Below are 17,258 nucleotides of genomic sequence, written 5' to 3'. Positions count from 1 at the left end.
GACATTAAAAAAGTGCACAAAGACTATACCAAGGTAGGTATCTGCATCATATCGGCTAAGGTCTAGGTAAACTGTTTTGGAAATGGTTCAGATGCTCAGGCAATGACTAGAGTACAACCAGTACATGAACTTCACCTGCTGTCATGAGAATTCCAAAGAGACAGCTGTCTAGTGAGCAAATCTATCATCCCATGGAGGCTCAGAGATGTTGGTGCTGCCTTTCTGCATGCATCAGCCAGAGTGGCCCGAGGATGGCCTTTATCTCTGGGGGACAACTGCTTGCAACACTGAACTTGTTTCAGTTCTGTCAAACTGAGAAGTGTTTTCCATATGCTGAAGATTTGCTGTTTTATTTATGATGCTATGATGGCTTACTGTAATGAAACAGTGCAATATGGGCAGCAGTCTCAACAGAGCAGAAAGCAGAAATTATCTTCATTTATTAAGATGGTTAATACTTAATACTTCAAATATTGTTAGTTTCTTATAATAATTCTTAATGAAATAACTGAATCTACACAAGACATATGCTTCTGGTTTGTGGAATGCAGCTGGCTCTCAAAGGTGCTGTGACTTGGAAGTGCTCAGATATCCCTAATGACAGAGACTGCATAGATGTTTCAACTTAATCATTCTAGTCCCTCTCCATTTTCTATAAAATTCATAGGTCTTTTCATTAATTGAAATACCTGACAGTGATGTGAGATTTATAAATCTAGATTTAAATTAGGTCATTGAGATTACTTGGGATAATCCAAACACAATATTAGTTTAACTGGCAGATACTTTGTGTCCCAAAGTGCTCACTTCAAATATTTCTCAAGAGCCTCTTGGGAGAGCAGAGGCTGCTACTCCAGGAAAGGCTACAAGTCTGAGCTACATTTGCAAGCTAAACTGCTATTAAATTCTCAGCACAGTCCTGAGAATGTTTCATAGACTAACACAAAATAATTCTTTTTCCAGGAGGAGAGCAGATGACATAAGAAGCTGGAGAAATCCCGCCATCTGGCTGTTATCAGACACCATTTACCACTCCAGAAATCACTATTTGACACTTTCAACCCCTAACTCTAGGGTTTTGCAAAGGTTCCTAAACTGTGACTGTTTGTTTGAAATAGTGCAAGATATAGACAGATCTTTCAACAACTACAACACCCAGATGCAGTCTCTGTCTCAGTTCCTCAGGCTTATGCCTGTTCTCTGCAAGCTAGGCTGGATCAGCTTGGAACTCACAAATTTTCTTGTGCAGAGTTTGTCCTGGAGACATGCTGACCAATGTCCTGCTTATCAAGACACAAACAATTTTCCTACTTTGAAATAAAAAGCTTTTCCTACTTTGAATAAAAATATTGCTGGTGTATTGCCCCAATGACTATTCAAATGTTGCTAATTTATACCTTGAAAGGAAACATTGTGGCATCTTGTGCTTACCTTCATAAGAAAAGAAAAAATGAAGCAAAAGCTTCATTGCAAGCACTTAGTACTGATATAATGCAGAAAAGAATGCATTGAGGGAGCATGTTCATGAGGCACCTGAATAAAGTCAGCCTGGCCAAGATTTTGTTAAACTGATAAAAGTTATACAAATAAGTGCAAGAACAGAAGGATGACAAGTTGTACTTTTTCTATCTCACTGCTTCTAGAATACACACACACCAGAGTACCATCCCCTGTGTGCATTGTCGTGTACTGATACATTACATGTTTGTTTCAGTGAATTTGTAACAAAAGGACAGATCCCTCCAGCAATTTCTTTCTCAAAATATTTAAACTTCCTTAGGGCCAAATTGTGATGCAATTCTCAAGCAAGGGAACAATAGAACTCAGATATCTCACTAAAATTTACTGTGAGTAGCTGCTCGAAGGGGACACTTGGTGACTCAGCTTGTCTTGCAGCCTGCTGCTGGGGCAATGGAACATTATCCAGACCTTTGTGTGGGTTTCATAGAAAAGCCACAGTTTGGCCTTGAAAGAATAAATCTCCATCCTCACGCTTGAATTGTCAGCATTAACAGACCAATGGTTACTTTTGAAAGTTACATGGTATTCATTATTAATATAATAGCCAAGCACATGTAAAGTGGAAATTCTGAATATAGCAGCAGAATATTTATAACTTAACATAGTTTTTGAAGGCAAAATTCAGCATTACTGTTGGTTGCAGAGTGGTGGCACAGCCTGTGTTTGAGCTGGGGGGACAAGTGGAAAAGGGGACAGGAAGGTTTAAGGGGCCAAAATTTTAAAAGAAGGGAGCCTAGGTAAGAGGGTAAGGAAGGAAAAACTGCGGCAGAAAGGAAAAGCAGCAGAAATGTATAGATAGAAATACTTTCCTTTCCTGCTACTTCTGAGCTGGGAACAGGGGCAGCAATTTTGTATGAGTGGGAGCAGTGCAAACCTGGAGGTAGTAAATGTTCTCTATATTCCTGTGTGGAGGCTGGAGCTGGGGAGCATACAAGCTGGAATATCCTGACTGTGCCTTGAGCAACTTTCAGATGTCCTGACTCAGATTCCATCTCTCACAAACACCTGGAGCTCCAGTGACTGGTGTGCCATTTCTTCCCATTCCTCTGTCAATCCCAGCAGCAAGAGGGACAAAGGCACACTGGTATATAGCGCCATGCCAGCAGAACAGCCTCTTGGGAGCTTTTAAATCACACATGCATTGCAAAATTCACATCTTTAAGGGCTGTGCTCATCATGTTCACCACACTTGCTGTGAGTGCCAGCCTGGGAAGCTGAGCAGCACAGAAGAGTGGAATCCATCCAGAGCCTATGCATAGCTGCATGCTCAGATGAACCCCTGCAGACATCGTGCCTCTCTGCTTGACAGGGTTCATTTTACAGCACTCCAGCGCACCCACGTACCCCTGCTTGCCCAGGCACAGGCACAAGCACACACAGACACACAAGTACCCCTCTGAGAAGGTTACAGTAACCAGCAGTTATAATTTTACTTAATGCTTTATAAAGTTTTTAATTAAAAAGGCTTTAGTACTTTTCTAGCATGACATTTGATTGCACTCTAGATAATGCACCCTTGCCAATTCTGGTAACAGTAAAGCCTTCAGAAAACATATTAAATATTTTTATAAGGAATTTGGTCTGATCTGTGTTCAGTGGCAAGCAAAATTATTTCATACCACGTGTATTCTCTTCAATAAAAAAACAATATATGACAGAGTAAGATAGCAGAACAAAATCACTCTGTCCAAACTACTGCCCATTCTAAGCTGTTTTTATTCTTACTGCTTAGAGTCATATGTATTTTTCACATAATAATTTACTGAAATTTGTTGCACCATTTTGAAGTACTGACTGAAATGAAACCTGCTACAAGCTGCTTCTTGCCTTTCTGGAAAAACCTGGGTCTGATGCTCTTACCCATACCATTTCAATTTACTTGACTTAATCCTTATTTTCATCTCAAGAAGAATCATAAAACCTAATTTCTCAAAAATTGTCAGAATTATGCTTTTATTTTTATCACTATTTTATATTCTGCTTTGATTTATTTCTGTGTATTCCTTTATCCATTTTGGTCAGCAGTAATCACATTTTGCTTAAACATGGTACCTTGTTAATCTCTGACACTGAGCTGTAATTCTATGTTCTTTCCTGGATTTATGCAAATAAGAAAGCAGAAATGCTGTTACTAAGGACCTCACACGCTTTGATGTCAGGGGTGCATTTGCAAGATCAAAGAACAGAATTCTAGCCCCACTGTAGTAATCTGAAGGTAGCCATTGACAAAAAGAGCTCCTAGATCTTTCTCAAAATAATAGATCTCTTAGAGAATTAATTGGTTGCCTGGTTTGGTGGTTGTTTGTTTTGTTTTGTTTTTTTTTTTTCCATTTGAACAAGGCTTCTGGAATCTCAAATTGTTTCCATCCAAATTGAAGTAAAAAGAAGTTTTTTTATTAACTCTGAGGAAAAAAACCCTCCTGGGTAAACCAAAGTTGCCATTCTTTTAACAAATAAACCCTTTTTTTTGAGTTTGTAGACAAAATTGTGTATGTTTTGTCCTGAAAAATATAGACACAGTTTCACTTTTATTGTCTTTTTGTCAAAATAAAATTTCAGTGGAATATCCCTAAAGAAAACTTCAGTTGTGGGAAACAAATTAGTCCTTTCATGACAAATTTGTCTATGGCTCCATCTTGGCAGTATGTGAATTCTTCCCAAATGGATTTGTCCCGATAGCATCTTTATAACATTAATAGATCTTCCTCTTCTCCTCTTATGGATGAGGAAAAAGGCACAAATATTCACATCAAAACCTCCTCCTCTTTTGCTATATTTTAGAAGTTATGTCCCAGAATTTCCAAACGCTGTTGTTAAACAGTGTTTTATTCATGGTAGAGTACTTTATTTATTCTGAGTATAGCTCCCACTGTCTCAGGTTGTCACCCTGAAAGCTCAGTGCTGCTGCCAGCAAGGCACCAGATGTTCCCTTGTAGGCACTACAGCAATGAACACACACACTTAGTCACAACCTGTGAAAAAAGTGACCTATGCCACTTGCTCAGGGACACAGGGTGACCTGACCCTCTAGGAGTGCTGGGCTCTTCTGGACCTTTCCCAGCTTTGGCCCATCTGCCTGTATAAAGGAAAGGATGGAGGTGACTAGCAGGGGACAAGTGCATACTTTAGGAAGAAGGCAGCTTCTTCTGGAACAGCTCTGAAGTGCCTTGTCCAGGCAGGTCACTTTAAATCTGATAGATAATTGAAAAAATCGGTCCCACATTGGGTCTAACAGCAGACTGTTGCTTTGAAGGGGCTGGTGAGGAAGCTGTTATCCCCCTTGAGGATGGCATAGGGCTTCACAGTCAGAAGGCAGGACTGTGTATCACTCTCTGCTTTAATGACCTATCCAGCCTTCCTGTGGGTGCAAGCCCTTCACTGCTATCCTTTTCCATGGTGAGACCTTTTAAACAAGGCATTGCTGAAGCCCCATCTTGATCAGTGTCCTAAATCCCATCTATCTCCTGTAGTGCATGAGGTGGGAATATAGAAGAAAACATTTTGTCGGGCTGCTGATAAATCCTGTCTCATTCATCAGCAGATGAGCCTCAGATGATGAGATCTGCCCTTTGGCTCCATAGAGGGGTGCTCCATTGTGCACATACAAGCAGGTAGCTCATTGCTTTGGGGTCATTCCAATATTTTTTGATCCTTAGGCTGATGCCACAGTGCTCTTTCACTAACTGCCCAACAGCCCAGCAGTGAGCTGGCAGAGGCAGCCCTGTGCCATCGTGCCTGATGCCTGATGATGGACATGGGTGATGAGGCTGCGGGGAGAGCTCTGTTCAGCTCTGCCAGACCCTGCTTACCAACAGAACTGCCAGGTTTCTTTAACAAGCTGCTCATCACTGCAGTGAAGAGGTTTGTGACTTGGCCACATGTTGATAGGTTGTTGTTTTGGTTTTCTTGTGAATGCTGCCAGCACGTTTCTGACCATGAGTGGCCCATAACTCCGGTTTCAACTGTGATGCAAACCATGGAAGTGCTAGAGTCCTTCAGGAAAATGACTGCTGAAATTTTCTAGAATGGGTGAAGCAGCTTACCTTTTCCTACATGCCATGCTGGGAAGTCAGTGCACTGTCTTTGCAATGTTTTTCCTGGATATTTTGCTAATGCTTTTTCAAAAGTATTAACCCCAGGGAAAGCATGCTGCAAGGGATATTTCAAATCAAATAAATTGGCAAAATTACTAAAACTAAAAGTTGTGTCTTAAAAGGACACATTTCAGACAGCATTCATCATAAATACCCCTACTTATATGGTTTAAAAGAGGCATGGACTTACTCAGTACATGTAATTTTTGACACCCCATAATTAATTTTGCAACAGTAAATCTTTCCTCTGCTTTAAATTAAAGTTCAATATAACCTAAACTATGGAGACAACATGTTACCACTGAAATATATAAAAAAAAAAAAGGGTGGCTAGAAAGGCCCAGAGAATGGTGGTGAATGGATTCACATCCAGATGGTGGCCAGTCACTAGTGATATTGCCTAAGGCTCAGTTTTGGGGACAGAGCTCTTTTTATCAATGACCTGAACAAGGGGATCAAGAGCACCTGCAGTCAGTTTGCAGATGACACCAAGCTGTATGGGAGTGTTATAACCATAGAATCATAGAATTCATAGAATCCATTAGGTTGGAAAAGACCTCTGAGATCATCAACCCTTGGTCCAACTCCAGGCCGTTTACTAGATCATGTGTTGATCTGCTGGAGAGTAGGAAGGCTGTATGGAGGTGATGGGCTGAGGCCAATTGTATGAGATTCAGCAAGGCTGAGTGCTGGGTCCTGCATTTGGGTCAAACAACCTCTTGCAGCCCTACAGGCTTGGGACACAGTAGCTGGAAAGCTGCCCAGTGGAAAAGAACCTGGGTGTCGACAGCAGCTGAACATGAGCCATCAGTGTGCCCAGGTGGTGGAGAAAGCCAATGGCATCCCAGCTGGTATCAGCAATAGCCACAGCAGGACCAGGGGAGTGATGTCCCTCTATATGGGGCACTGGTGAGGCCACATCTTGACTGCTGTGTCCAGTTCTGGGTGCCTCACTATGAGAAAGACATTGAGGTGCTGGGGTGAGTCCAGAGAAGGGCAATAAAGATAGTAAAGGGTCTAGAGAGTAAGTCTTATGAGGAGTGGCTGAGGGAGCTGGGGTTGTTGCGCTGGTTTAAAGGCAAACCAGCAGGAGAAATGAACCTAACGCAAAAGAGATTATAAGTCAGAATTACAATTTAATAAAAATATTACAATAAATGCAATGGCACAAAGAGAAATTTGTTTTAACCCACAAAACCCAGAAGTGTAACCCAGCACCCTCAGGCACAAACTGAATGGTGTTTGTCAACCCCTGTGCTGAGACCCACATGGTCCCCCTGAGTCCAAAGTAAAAGGAAGGGAAAAAAACTGTTGGTGCAGATGATGGTCGCAGTCTGGTCAAGGTTCTGGTCCTCCTCTGGATCTGATGAGTGGTCCCAGAAGTCTCCAAACCCCAAGATTATAAACCCTCAGGATTAGGTGGGAACAGCCAGTACCTCTCCCAGGGTGGGGAGTTCCACAATAGGTGATTTAACTGTGTGAATCATAGGGTATTTTTGGAATCGTTGATTGCCCATTAGCAGACATGACACATTCAGGCTGGGTGTGGAGATGCTAATGACTCCCTGGAGGGGAGTTATCACAGCTTTTATCTCACAGTCTTCTTTAAAACCCAGCTTACCTCCTGAGGGGTCAGGTGTGCCCTGGGCAGCTGCTGCAAATGGCCCATTGTTAACAGTTCATGAGAAATGACAGAGGGTGGAGAATACACAGCTTTGGTCACACCCACACAGTGATAAACTGGTCCGGGCTGCTTAACTAGGACAGTGGTTTATCCTGGAGAGGAGGAGGCTCAGCAAAGATCTTATCACTCTCTACAACTACCTGAAAGGAGGTTGTAAGCAGGTGGAGGTCAGCTTCTTCTTCCAGGTAACAAGCAATAGACAAGAGGGAATGGCTTCAAGTTGTGCCAGGAAACTTTAGATCAGACATTAGAAAAAATTTCTTCAGAGAAAGTGTTTTCTAGCGCTCAAAGAGGCTGTCTGTGGAAGTGGTGGAGTCACCATTCCTGGAGGTATCTAAAAGACAAGTAGATATGACACTTGGGAACATGCTTTAGTGGTGGACTTGTTTATTTTAGATTAATGGTTGAAATCAATGGTCTTAGTGGTCTTTTCTAACATAAATGATCCCATGATGTCTAACATGAGTAACTCATACAACTCCTACCGTTATGTGTTGCCTGAAAGATATCAGGAGAAGGAAGGAAAGGAATTCCAACTTTAGAACCAATGTTCTGTGGAGTGTTCTATAAAGTCTCCTTTTCCTTAATGGCCCAATTTTGTTCAAATAATGTTTCAAGGCATTAAAAAAATGTTTTAAAAGCAGCAGGTTCTCAACTCCATATGTCTGGTTTCAGCCAAGAGTGAAATTTTATAGCATGTTGAAATATAAGATTGTGCGATAGAAAAATCTGACACAACCATAATTATTGCAGCCTGAATGAATCCAGTACAATAAAGGAAACTGATAAAACTCTGAAGACACAAAAGACAGATCTGTAATAGGAAGACAGATCAATGCTGTGTGTGCTACACTGCAGAGTTCTGGAGATCTTGACTTTTCAATTAGAATGCCCAGTTTGTACCTTCAGCAGCATGCCTTCTGAATGGCTGGATGGAAAACCAGCCCAGGATACGCTTGAAAAAAATAACATTATTAAAAAAGTCTAGTTATTTTATGTTAGTTGTAACAATCAAAGCTCCTGAGCCCCATGTCCCTGAAACACATAATCTTCTTACACTTTTCAGTGCATTGAGCATGTTCCATTTCTCTATGAGAGGAAGAAGTTGTTGCATATTCATTTCAGATGCATAGAGCAAATAGGGCATACAGGAAATACAGGATTATTTAGGTACTTCAGTTCTGCTGTTTTTCTGAGTATTAGTTACCTGATTGTCCTTAAGGATCTGGGTTTGGGTGATTTGCACACACAGCGCAGTGACAGAAAAGGCAAACTTTGGTTCAACAGTGCTGTTGTAAGGATAGAGTGGTGTGTTAAATTCTGTGCAACTGAGAGTCATATTAATCACTTTATTATTTCACTTTTCCCTTTCTCTTAGATGGATGGTATAAATGTACTGGTAATAGCTACATCCTTACATCTTTATGCCATTTGGCAGCTTATGTAGCTTAGCCAATGTTCCCTATAAAGAGAAATCAAGAACTAAAAAACAAAACAAAACACAATACCACTTACCACATGTATCAAAATGGGCTTTAAACTATCTTTGGGGTTTCCACATTTAAATACAACCATATACCTTCTGAGCCACTCCTCCTGTTCTTCCAGCTCTTTATACGTTTCGTTCACTGTAATGTAAAGCTTAAATCCCAAACTGCCTGATTTAGTACTCTTGCTCCCTCTTGTGGCTCTGTTTTCTCCACACACTGACTTCAAAAGATGGCTTCCAGAGCTGCAAACAAACACTTCTGAAGAGAGAGCGTTAATCTAATGTGATGCAGATTTCCCTTTATGCACAAGAGTGCTGGATACACTGGATTAATAGAAGGAGTAAAAGAAAAGAAATCTAACAGAAATCAAGTGGCATCCCAGCTGGTTTAGGCACACAAAAGGAGTGAGATGAGTGTGTTGGAGCCCACCATTTGATCTACAGTGTTTCCCCCTTTGATGGAATTTATGGCACAGTGCATTTGGAAACCCAGCTGCTCACATAGCTCATGCCAGATCTTCTCCCTATGTGGGGGAATCTGGGCAAGCATCAGGAAAGTCTGCGAGGTTCCCTCCACAAGGCTTCCAGCAGATTGTTTTGTCAGATGTTGGCCACCCTGCAGAGAAACCCCCAGGGTCTGTTGATCTCTGAGGGCTCCTGCCAAAACCCAGAGTCACCTCCCATGGGTTGCTAGGGCTCTGCCCTCCCTTCTGCCTCCTCCTGGACTTTGCAGAGGGGAACCTAGCTCTCTGCATTCCCCTTTTGGCCCCTATGGTCCTGCAAGGGAAGGATTTCATGGTACAGGAGCCTGCCTCAGGCAAAATTCACTCTAAAAAACCTTTTCCCAGAGGTCAAAACAGAGGATTGTAATGCCAAGAGGCAGCGCTCCATTCTGTACAACTCTCTTCACAGATCACCAGGGATAGCAATAGGTCAGGCATACAGGCAGAAAGCCAGTGATAGAAAAAGCATGCAATCTGAGATCCCTGCTTCTGCCTGGGATGGGTAGATAGCCCTTAAAAAGGTCAGCATTTGACAAAAGAAATTACAGTTATTTGCCTAAAAGAAATGCTGTTCCTTCCATGTCCTTTTATGCTATAGAACATATGAGAAGATGAGGTCCTTCAAAATTCCTAGAAGTATTTCCTGTACAACTCTGTTGCTTCATATATTTGATTTTTCTTATTGAAGCATGTAAAAATGAATATATGTTGAGGCTGTAAACCTCTTTCACTGTCTGGAACAGAGTGAAACACTTTCTCACTGCAGACCAACATGCAGGACCTGCCAGCTTAGATCTCAGCATGTGCGCAGCTCCTGTTAAAGATCAGGGCTTAGTGCCCAGGGCTCTCCACATCTGAATATTAGATTCCAAATCCATGTGGATGCTGTTACCTCCATGCTGAGAAAGAATACCAGAGCTCAGAGTGATAATCTGTAATGAGGCTAACCCAAAATCCCAGGCCGAAGCAGCTGTGACCTCTAAGGGAGCTCAGACCCAGATCCAGAGTTCTGTGACTTACCGCAGCTCCACAGGCTGTGCGTGCAATATTAACACTACTCCAGTCCCATGGGACAAAAGCAAACCATGGACTTGCTGATGCCCCAGCTGTGCTTGATTTACTGAAACTGGATTATAGGCTTTCCCTATCACAGCTGGCCATACCAGTGGCAGGCTGGAAGGAAAGGACCTGAATTGTTTCTCCTGTGGTGTGCTAGTATGTTCCTGCTTACTTTCTCCTTGATACTGCAAAACAAAGTAAAGCAAAATTTGATATTTACTCAAAAGCTGTTTCTCTGCAGAGTGGGAATGAGAACAAAGGGTTTGATTACAGAAATATTTCAACTCCTCCTTCCTACCAGTCATTTCCTCACCCCTTCTAATGTCAGTGCCTCCAATCCCACAGCTATTTTCTGATCCTTAATCTGTCAGTGAAAAATACCAAAATCATTCACCTCTACAATTTTGCCCTTGGAATATGATCCAACACTATCTACAATATATTCATGTCTCTCTCAGTAAGTACAGCTGTGTGGAAGAGAACAAAACAAAAACAAATCCTCAAACAGAGGTGAATCAATGGTGAGAACAAGCCTCCTGCAAAGATTTCAAGCACACTGTGTTTTTATTGATACAGACCACTCTTGGAGCAGAATTTCTTACTGATTCAACATTTACAATCTTGGGTAAAGGCAGGGAGAGATCTAAAAGAATCTGCGGTTCAGCAGCTTCTTGAGCAGTTTCTTTGGCTGCAATTTTGGTTTAAGAGTTTTAATTGTGTCTAGAATACTTCTCCTATCCCTGTTGCTAAAGTGTTCTATAAATTGATTAATATAATTTTTCTGCTGTCTGCCAAAGATGAAGTCGGAAATCTGAATGAGGTATCTGCACTTTACATGCAGAGTGTAGACTTTGATCAAGGAACTTCTTATAGCAATTATACAAAAGTAGCAAAGTGGAAAGACTGAGAAAAATGTCCATATTAAATCCTTCTCTCCACCATTCATATGTACTCAGGAGCACAACCTCACCTTGGTGGCACCCTTTCAGTGAAAAGCCTGGCCAGGGCTCATCCACCACCCTTGACAGCACAGCTACAGGAACACCTTTCCTGTGTACAACAGGTTGACACAATACATTCCAAGAAGACATAACCACAGGTCAGATCCTTACTCTGCCTCCAGAGGTTCAGTCCCTTGTCTCTTTTCTCTGGTAAGAGTCAGGGTAAAATTGCTTTGGGAATAAGAGAGTTTTTGCTCTTGTAACCCTGTGGGGAAAAGACCAGAAAAACACCAACATTGTCTTTCATATGTGAGAGAAGTCATGCTCTCCTAACAGATCACAGTGCAGACTGAGTAACACATGCATTGGTTTTAGAAGTATGCTAAATACATTCAGGGCTAGGGAGGCAAAACAACATATGTGGATCATTACACCCACTTGAGTGTCTCTTGCATGGATCAGGTTAGGCATGGATCATTTCTTCCCACTGATGAGCTATACAAGCAGTCCAGGTGAACTTCTGAGATCTGCTGACCCGCAGTTGCCATTCCTTAGGGATGCACATTAAACTTACAGGGAAGTGACATTTGAAACAAAATACCCATCATATAACTAAGCTATATATTTGGAGACAGATGTAACTCCCTATGCCTTCCCACAGTTCGTGTGCACACATACCCACATGTAGGTACACAGGTGCACTGCTCAGGATGGTGTGCATCCAGTCCAGCATCCTTGCATCTCTGCATTCTTTCAATCTTGCACCAGTGTGATTCTATCATAGATGATGTAGTTTTGAAACAAAAATGTCTCTACTCTTTGCATTTTCTTCATTTTTTTCCATTATTAATTTATATGGAATATTTACTATGTTTTTTGTGGTGTGGCCTTTAAGAAGAGGAGTGTGTATTCCTCTGAGCCTGCCGTTTGTTTGAAAACTCCCCATTTTTTCAGTCATACTCTTTATAATGTCATGGGGTTTTGCACAGCCCTTGCTGATTCCCCTGTAACTCAGATCTCCCCTCTGCCTTGTGGGCTGCAAACTCAGAGCAATTCCCAGGTTATTTTGTTTGTGTTGGAAGACTTTGTCCTCCTTGAAGGGCTTTCTGCAGCCTCCTGCAATCTTGTTTGATAAAGTTTCTGAGGCAAGGGCAGTGTCCCAGGGTTCTGTGGTCAGGCTAGTGAATTTGTGCATACAAGTGGCTCCAGATCACTCTGCTCCCCTTCCCCAGGACAGTTCCACAGCTGTGCTTTTGTTTTGCTCTGGAAAAAAAAATAGGGTAGAAACACCTGTCCCTTCTGAATATTGTGAAATCATCCTCATAATCCATCCTGTAGATCCAGTGCTTCTGAAGACTTACATGAGCAACATAATTTGTCCCAACAGATTCAGACTGATAGGAAAACCTTGTTAAAAAAACCAAGCAATTTCTTCACAAGATCAAACACTTTGAGAAAGTGAATCTATTTTTGGTGATTGCTAGCAAAGCTACATATAGGTGCTTCCTTTGAATTGCAGCTGCAGATAACTAAGTACTAATTTCCTATGAAGAGCCCACATTCATATAATTTCTGAGCAGTCTGTTCAGTGAAACTCCCACACAGAAAAAGAAGGGGCTTTTCACAGTACCTTGAGAGCAGTTGTTTTACAGATGATGCATCCTCCAAGAGAGGCAGCTGTAAAGTAGATGAACTCTTTGCTGTGGAGCTGAGTGCCATGGGGAGATGAAGTCAGACTCAGTTAAAGGCTTCGGATCTTAAATATCACAGTTAGACATAACAAGAGTTTGGAAGCTAGGAACTTCTAAATAAAAGCTAACTGTAAGTGGTTTCCCTTTGCAAAATTAGCCTATATTACATTTACCAAACAAATCTCATGTGGAATTTGAAAAAACAGAGCAAAACCCATCTTGTTTGAGCAATGCACATACATTGTACACAAAAATTATACACAAACTACATTACTAAGGAACATCTATATAGCTCATTTGAGGAAAGACTCACTTAGGTAATCAGCTCCAGTAAAATATTATTGCAGAGTGAATGAAATTTTCACATTAAAAAAATATCACAGAGATATTTTTGCCAACCTGATGCAGAAGCATTGCATCCCATTTTGGAGGAAAATGAAAAATACTCTTAAGATACTTGAGGATTTCTTTTTTGGAGGGACTAGATGGGTATCAAGAGTGACTGAAGCTTGGACTGCCACCACTTTAGAATGCAGAAGGGAAAAGTAAGGTTCTGGTTGCTGCAGTCATGGACTAGAGCATTCACCCCAAAAGCTTACAGGCTGGGAATAAGGAATATGTGCAGCTGGATACAGACCAAGCTTCAGAGACAGCAGCAGCACAATATTGTCTGTATGTCAATACAACAAAATCTGCTTCCATCAGAAGATGAGACTCATTAGCATGCTGCATCATTAGTTACCGCTCCAATCTTCTTCAAGTTTGACCAATACCAGAGTAAAAGTTGGAAATGGTCATAGAATCACAGAATCATAGAATTCTTTTGGTTGGAATAGACCTTTAAGATCATTGAATCCAATGGTTAACGCAGATCTGCCAAAGCTACCACTAAACCATGCTCCCAAGTGTTAACATCTACATGTCATTTAAACACATACAGGAATAGTGACTCAACCACTGCCCTGGGCAGCCTGTTTCAGTTCTGGAAAAAAACTTTCTGTGAAGAAATTTTTCCTAATTACCAAATCCAAACCTTTATTGGCACAGCTTGAAGCCATTTCCTCTTGTCTGATTGCTTATTACTTGGGAGGAAAGACTGACCTCCACCTAGCTACAACCTCCTTTCAGGTAGTTGTAGAGAGTAATTAGATTTGGGCTGAGCCTCCTCTTCTCCAGCCTAAACAACTCCAGCTCCCTCAGTCACTCCTCACAGGATTTGTGGTCTGGATCGTTCACCAGCTTCATTGCTCTTCTTTGGACATGTTTTGGCACCTCAATGTCTTCTAGTAACTGATCACAGTACTCGACGTGTGGCATTTGTATTACCAACTAAAGCTTTAGTTGCTGGCCCAGGAGACTTACAGCTGTGGGAGGTGGTCTGAAAACTCTGCAAAAGTTGTGTCTGTTGTCCTCTCAAGAAAAACTGTGCCTGCCTTTCATGAAATAAAACTAAAAGCTCAAGCAATTCTGCAGCCTGCACTAAGTTTTCACTGTTGCAGCTGGCCTCAGGAGAGGCAGAGTGGCAGAAAAAGTAAATTGCCCCACTGGAACTCATTCTGTACTTGCCACATGCTTAAAATGCAGCTTTTCGGTCATTTTGCTCTTTTCATAAGCAATAAGGATGCAGACATAGCATTTTTCATATTTCCCCTGCTTTGGTGTACATGACATGCACTGTCTTCATGACTGAATGAAAGGTTGTGGCTGGCCAGCTGGTAACAGAGTGCATTTTTACACAAATGACAAGGTATTCTAGCTTTGATTCATATTGCACTGACTGCATAAACTCTACATCTGTGTAGTTAACTTAAGCCAGACAGTGATGATCTTTGGCTTTACGAAAGAACTGATTTAATTTTATTGAACATAGCTTTGCATTTGAAAGATCAAAGTGTAGCCCCCTGCAGCAACAACTCAAAAGTTCTTCAATTATTCAAATTAAGGTAACAGGAGAACTGATACTGAAAAAGTGGTGAAAAAATAAAAAATGAAAATAAAAATAAAATCTCCTTGGAGTCTTAGTTTATCCTGAACTTGAAGAGAGACATTTTCTTTCCATCAAAGTCCCATCAAGTGTCCTGACTCTCCTGCCTCTGAAAATGTCATGAACAGTTAGTGGAAGCAACAAGTACATTTTTAGGCAAATTTTTAGAAGCTAGTAATGCTATGGCAAAAAGACTCAAAATACAGCACTGTGAAGAAAACCTCTAGCTGTGGCCTCTCTAGCTGCCTTGTTCTAGTTCCATGTACTCAGCACTGTGAATTCCTAGTTAATAAATTATCAGTTTGTATATAAAACTGCTTGTTATCTCTACAGACAATAGTAGCAAAAAACATGTCTTTGAAACTGTATCTGTAATGGGAGTAGATATTTCATGTCTTCTGAAAGAGCCTGCATGTCACCTCCCAGCATCTGATTTGGGGAAATTTGTCTTGCAAACTTTTACCTTTGAGATGGGAATGGCTGAACACCATTGTCCTGGGTTGAGCTGGCAAAACGCCAGCTGTCCAGGACAGAGTGAAAAGGGTTCACTGCTGAAGTTTGGTATATGCTTTCAAGTTGCTTCCTCACCTTCCAAACTGACAGCAGACTCATGACTCCCAACACTGGGTGAGCCCCAGGGTTGCACCACATGCTATGGCAGGATGGGACCAAGCATGCACTGAAATCCACTCTTCCCTCCACCTGTCCTGTGGTTACCTGGGAATATAGACCAAAAGGAGCTCTAGCATGTTCCAGCTTAGCCCTCAATCAGAACACTGAGGAAACTGGACCCAAAGCCTGTTTTGGCTCTAAGAAAACCTTTCCAAGAGATCTGTGTTGCTTCTACATTATATCTACATAATACATCCACATTAGCTTTTCAGCTTCGACAAGGAGTGCATTTTTGAAGTTTTCCTTCTGACCTCCCATCCTTACCACACTTTGCTTCGTGCCATGGAACAGTCCTGACATCTGTCAACTGGACGCCATCCAAACAAAGCTAAACCAAAAAGATGTGGTGTAGGGGCACACTTACTGCACTACAGCTGCTAACATGAGACCAGTCAATGTGACCAGATTAGAGCTGGTCTGAAATAAATCTCTGAAACACTGACATGGAGGGCACACACTGGCTCATCTGTGCCAGCTTCTCTGTGCTACAGATTGCCCCTACTTGTTCCAGGCCACCTGCTAATGTAGACACAGCCAGAAGAGGCTGCACTGCTGCTTTCTAACCTTCTCAGTGCTTAAATGGGTGAATAGTGCCATTTTAGGCACCATATGGTATCCCTGCAGGCCTCCAGCTGCCACTCTGCAGATCAACAACTCAACCAAATGTCTTGTGTCATATCTGGCAGCCCCACGCAGACAGCTCGGATACCTTAAGGAGACTAACTGCTGTGGATGTCTATGTTTAGGCAACTGAATACATTTTATTTTAGCATCTATTCCCCTCTAGACAAAAAAAATGAAATCAAATGAGATTAAAAATGAGAAAGGAGGTGCTTGAAATGCTATGGTAATTTCTATGAAAAATAATAAACAAAAATAAAACAAAAAATAAAATCAAAATATAGAAATAAAATAATAATATTTCTTGTAAATTTCTCTCATCTAAAACTCTTGCAGATTTTCTTTTTTAACTAAAAAGTATGCAAATGTGGGACGACAAGAGTATAGCTTTGTCCTTCAAGAAACATTTGAATTTTACAAATACAATTTATTGTTCATTAAGGGCTGAAATCACTGACTTTAACAAAAGTATTAAGATGCTTGAAATTAAGTTTCTGTACTGGTCTAATGCCTCAGATGCTCTGAGGACTATAGTATCAGAATCTTTGCAGGTCCAAGTTACTAAAGCTACTAAATCAGTAATTTGTCAAATTACTATATCTGCTGGGATAGTAGTAAAAGGAACAGGCTTTGGCATGTCTTCTGTTACTGAAGATGACTGACAGAGAGCAGCCCTCACCTGTGCTAGCAAACTCCTGGTGTCCAGCATGGGCTGGTTGAGGTAAGCAAGGATTCACCCTGGGCTGACCACAATTAGGACTGCATGGCAGAGGCTGCTGGCCATGGACCAGCACTGTGTCAGGACTAACCTCCCAGTCTTAAAGAGTGATTGCTCTCCAAAGCTGGAGAAAAACAGTTTTACCTACCAGGAAACAGCCTAAGTTTCTGAATCTGCATAAAAATACTTGGAGCTTACATGTTTTTTAAGCACTTAAACAAGAATCCCAATCTCTGGTGGCCATCAAACTGCCCAGTAAAAGTTTCGGTCAGTTTCTAACC

At 41.5% G+C, this 17,258-nt stretch overlaps 1 long non-coding RNA gene across 1 annotated transcript; it reads right to left on the bottom strand.

The window, feature by feature from the left end:
* Window positions 1-6,787: 6,787 nt before the first annotated feature.
* Window positions 6,788-11,856, bottom strand: LOC139668277 (uncharacterized). Its single transcript, XR_011697017.1, has 3 exons — window positions 11,463-11,856; window positions 8,507-10,535; window positions 6,788-7,633 (listed from the first exon to the last, which is right to left on the bottom strand). It is a non-coding gene; the product is annotated as an uncharacterized lncRNA (long non-coding RNA).
* Window positions 11,857-17,258: the final 5,402 nt, after the last annotated feature.

This window comes from Pithys albifrons, chromosome 2 (genome assembly GCF_047495875.1).
Source record: "Pithys albifrons albifrons isolate INPA30051 chromosome 2, PitAlb_v1, whole genome shotgun sequence".
In the NCBI taxonomy this organism is placed as follows: domain Eukaryota; kingdom Metazoa; phylum Chordata; class Aves; order Passeriformes; family Thamnophilidae; genus Pithys; species Pithys albifrons.
Note: the sequence above shows the minus strand (reverse complement) of the source record. Positions and strands in the feature narration are given on the sequence as shown.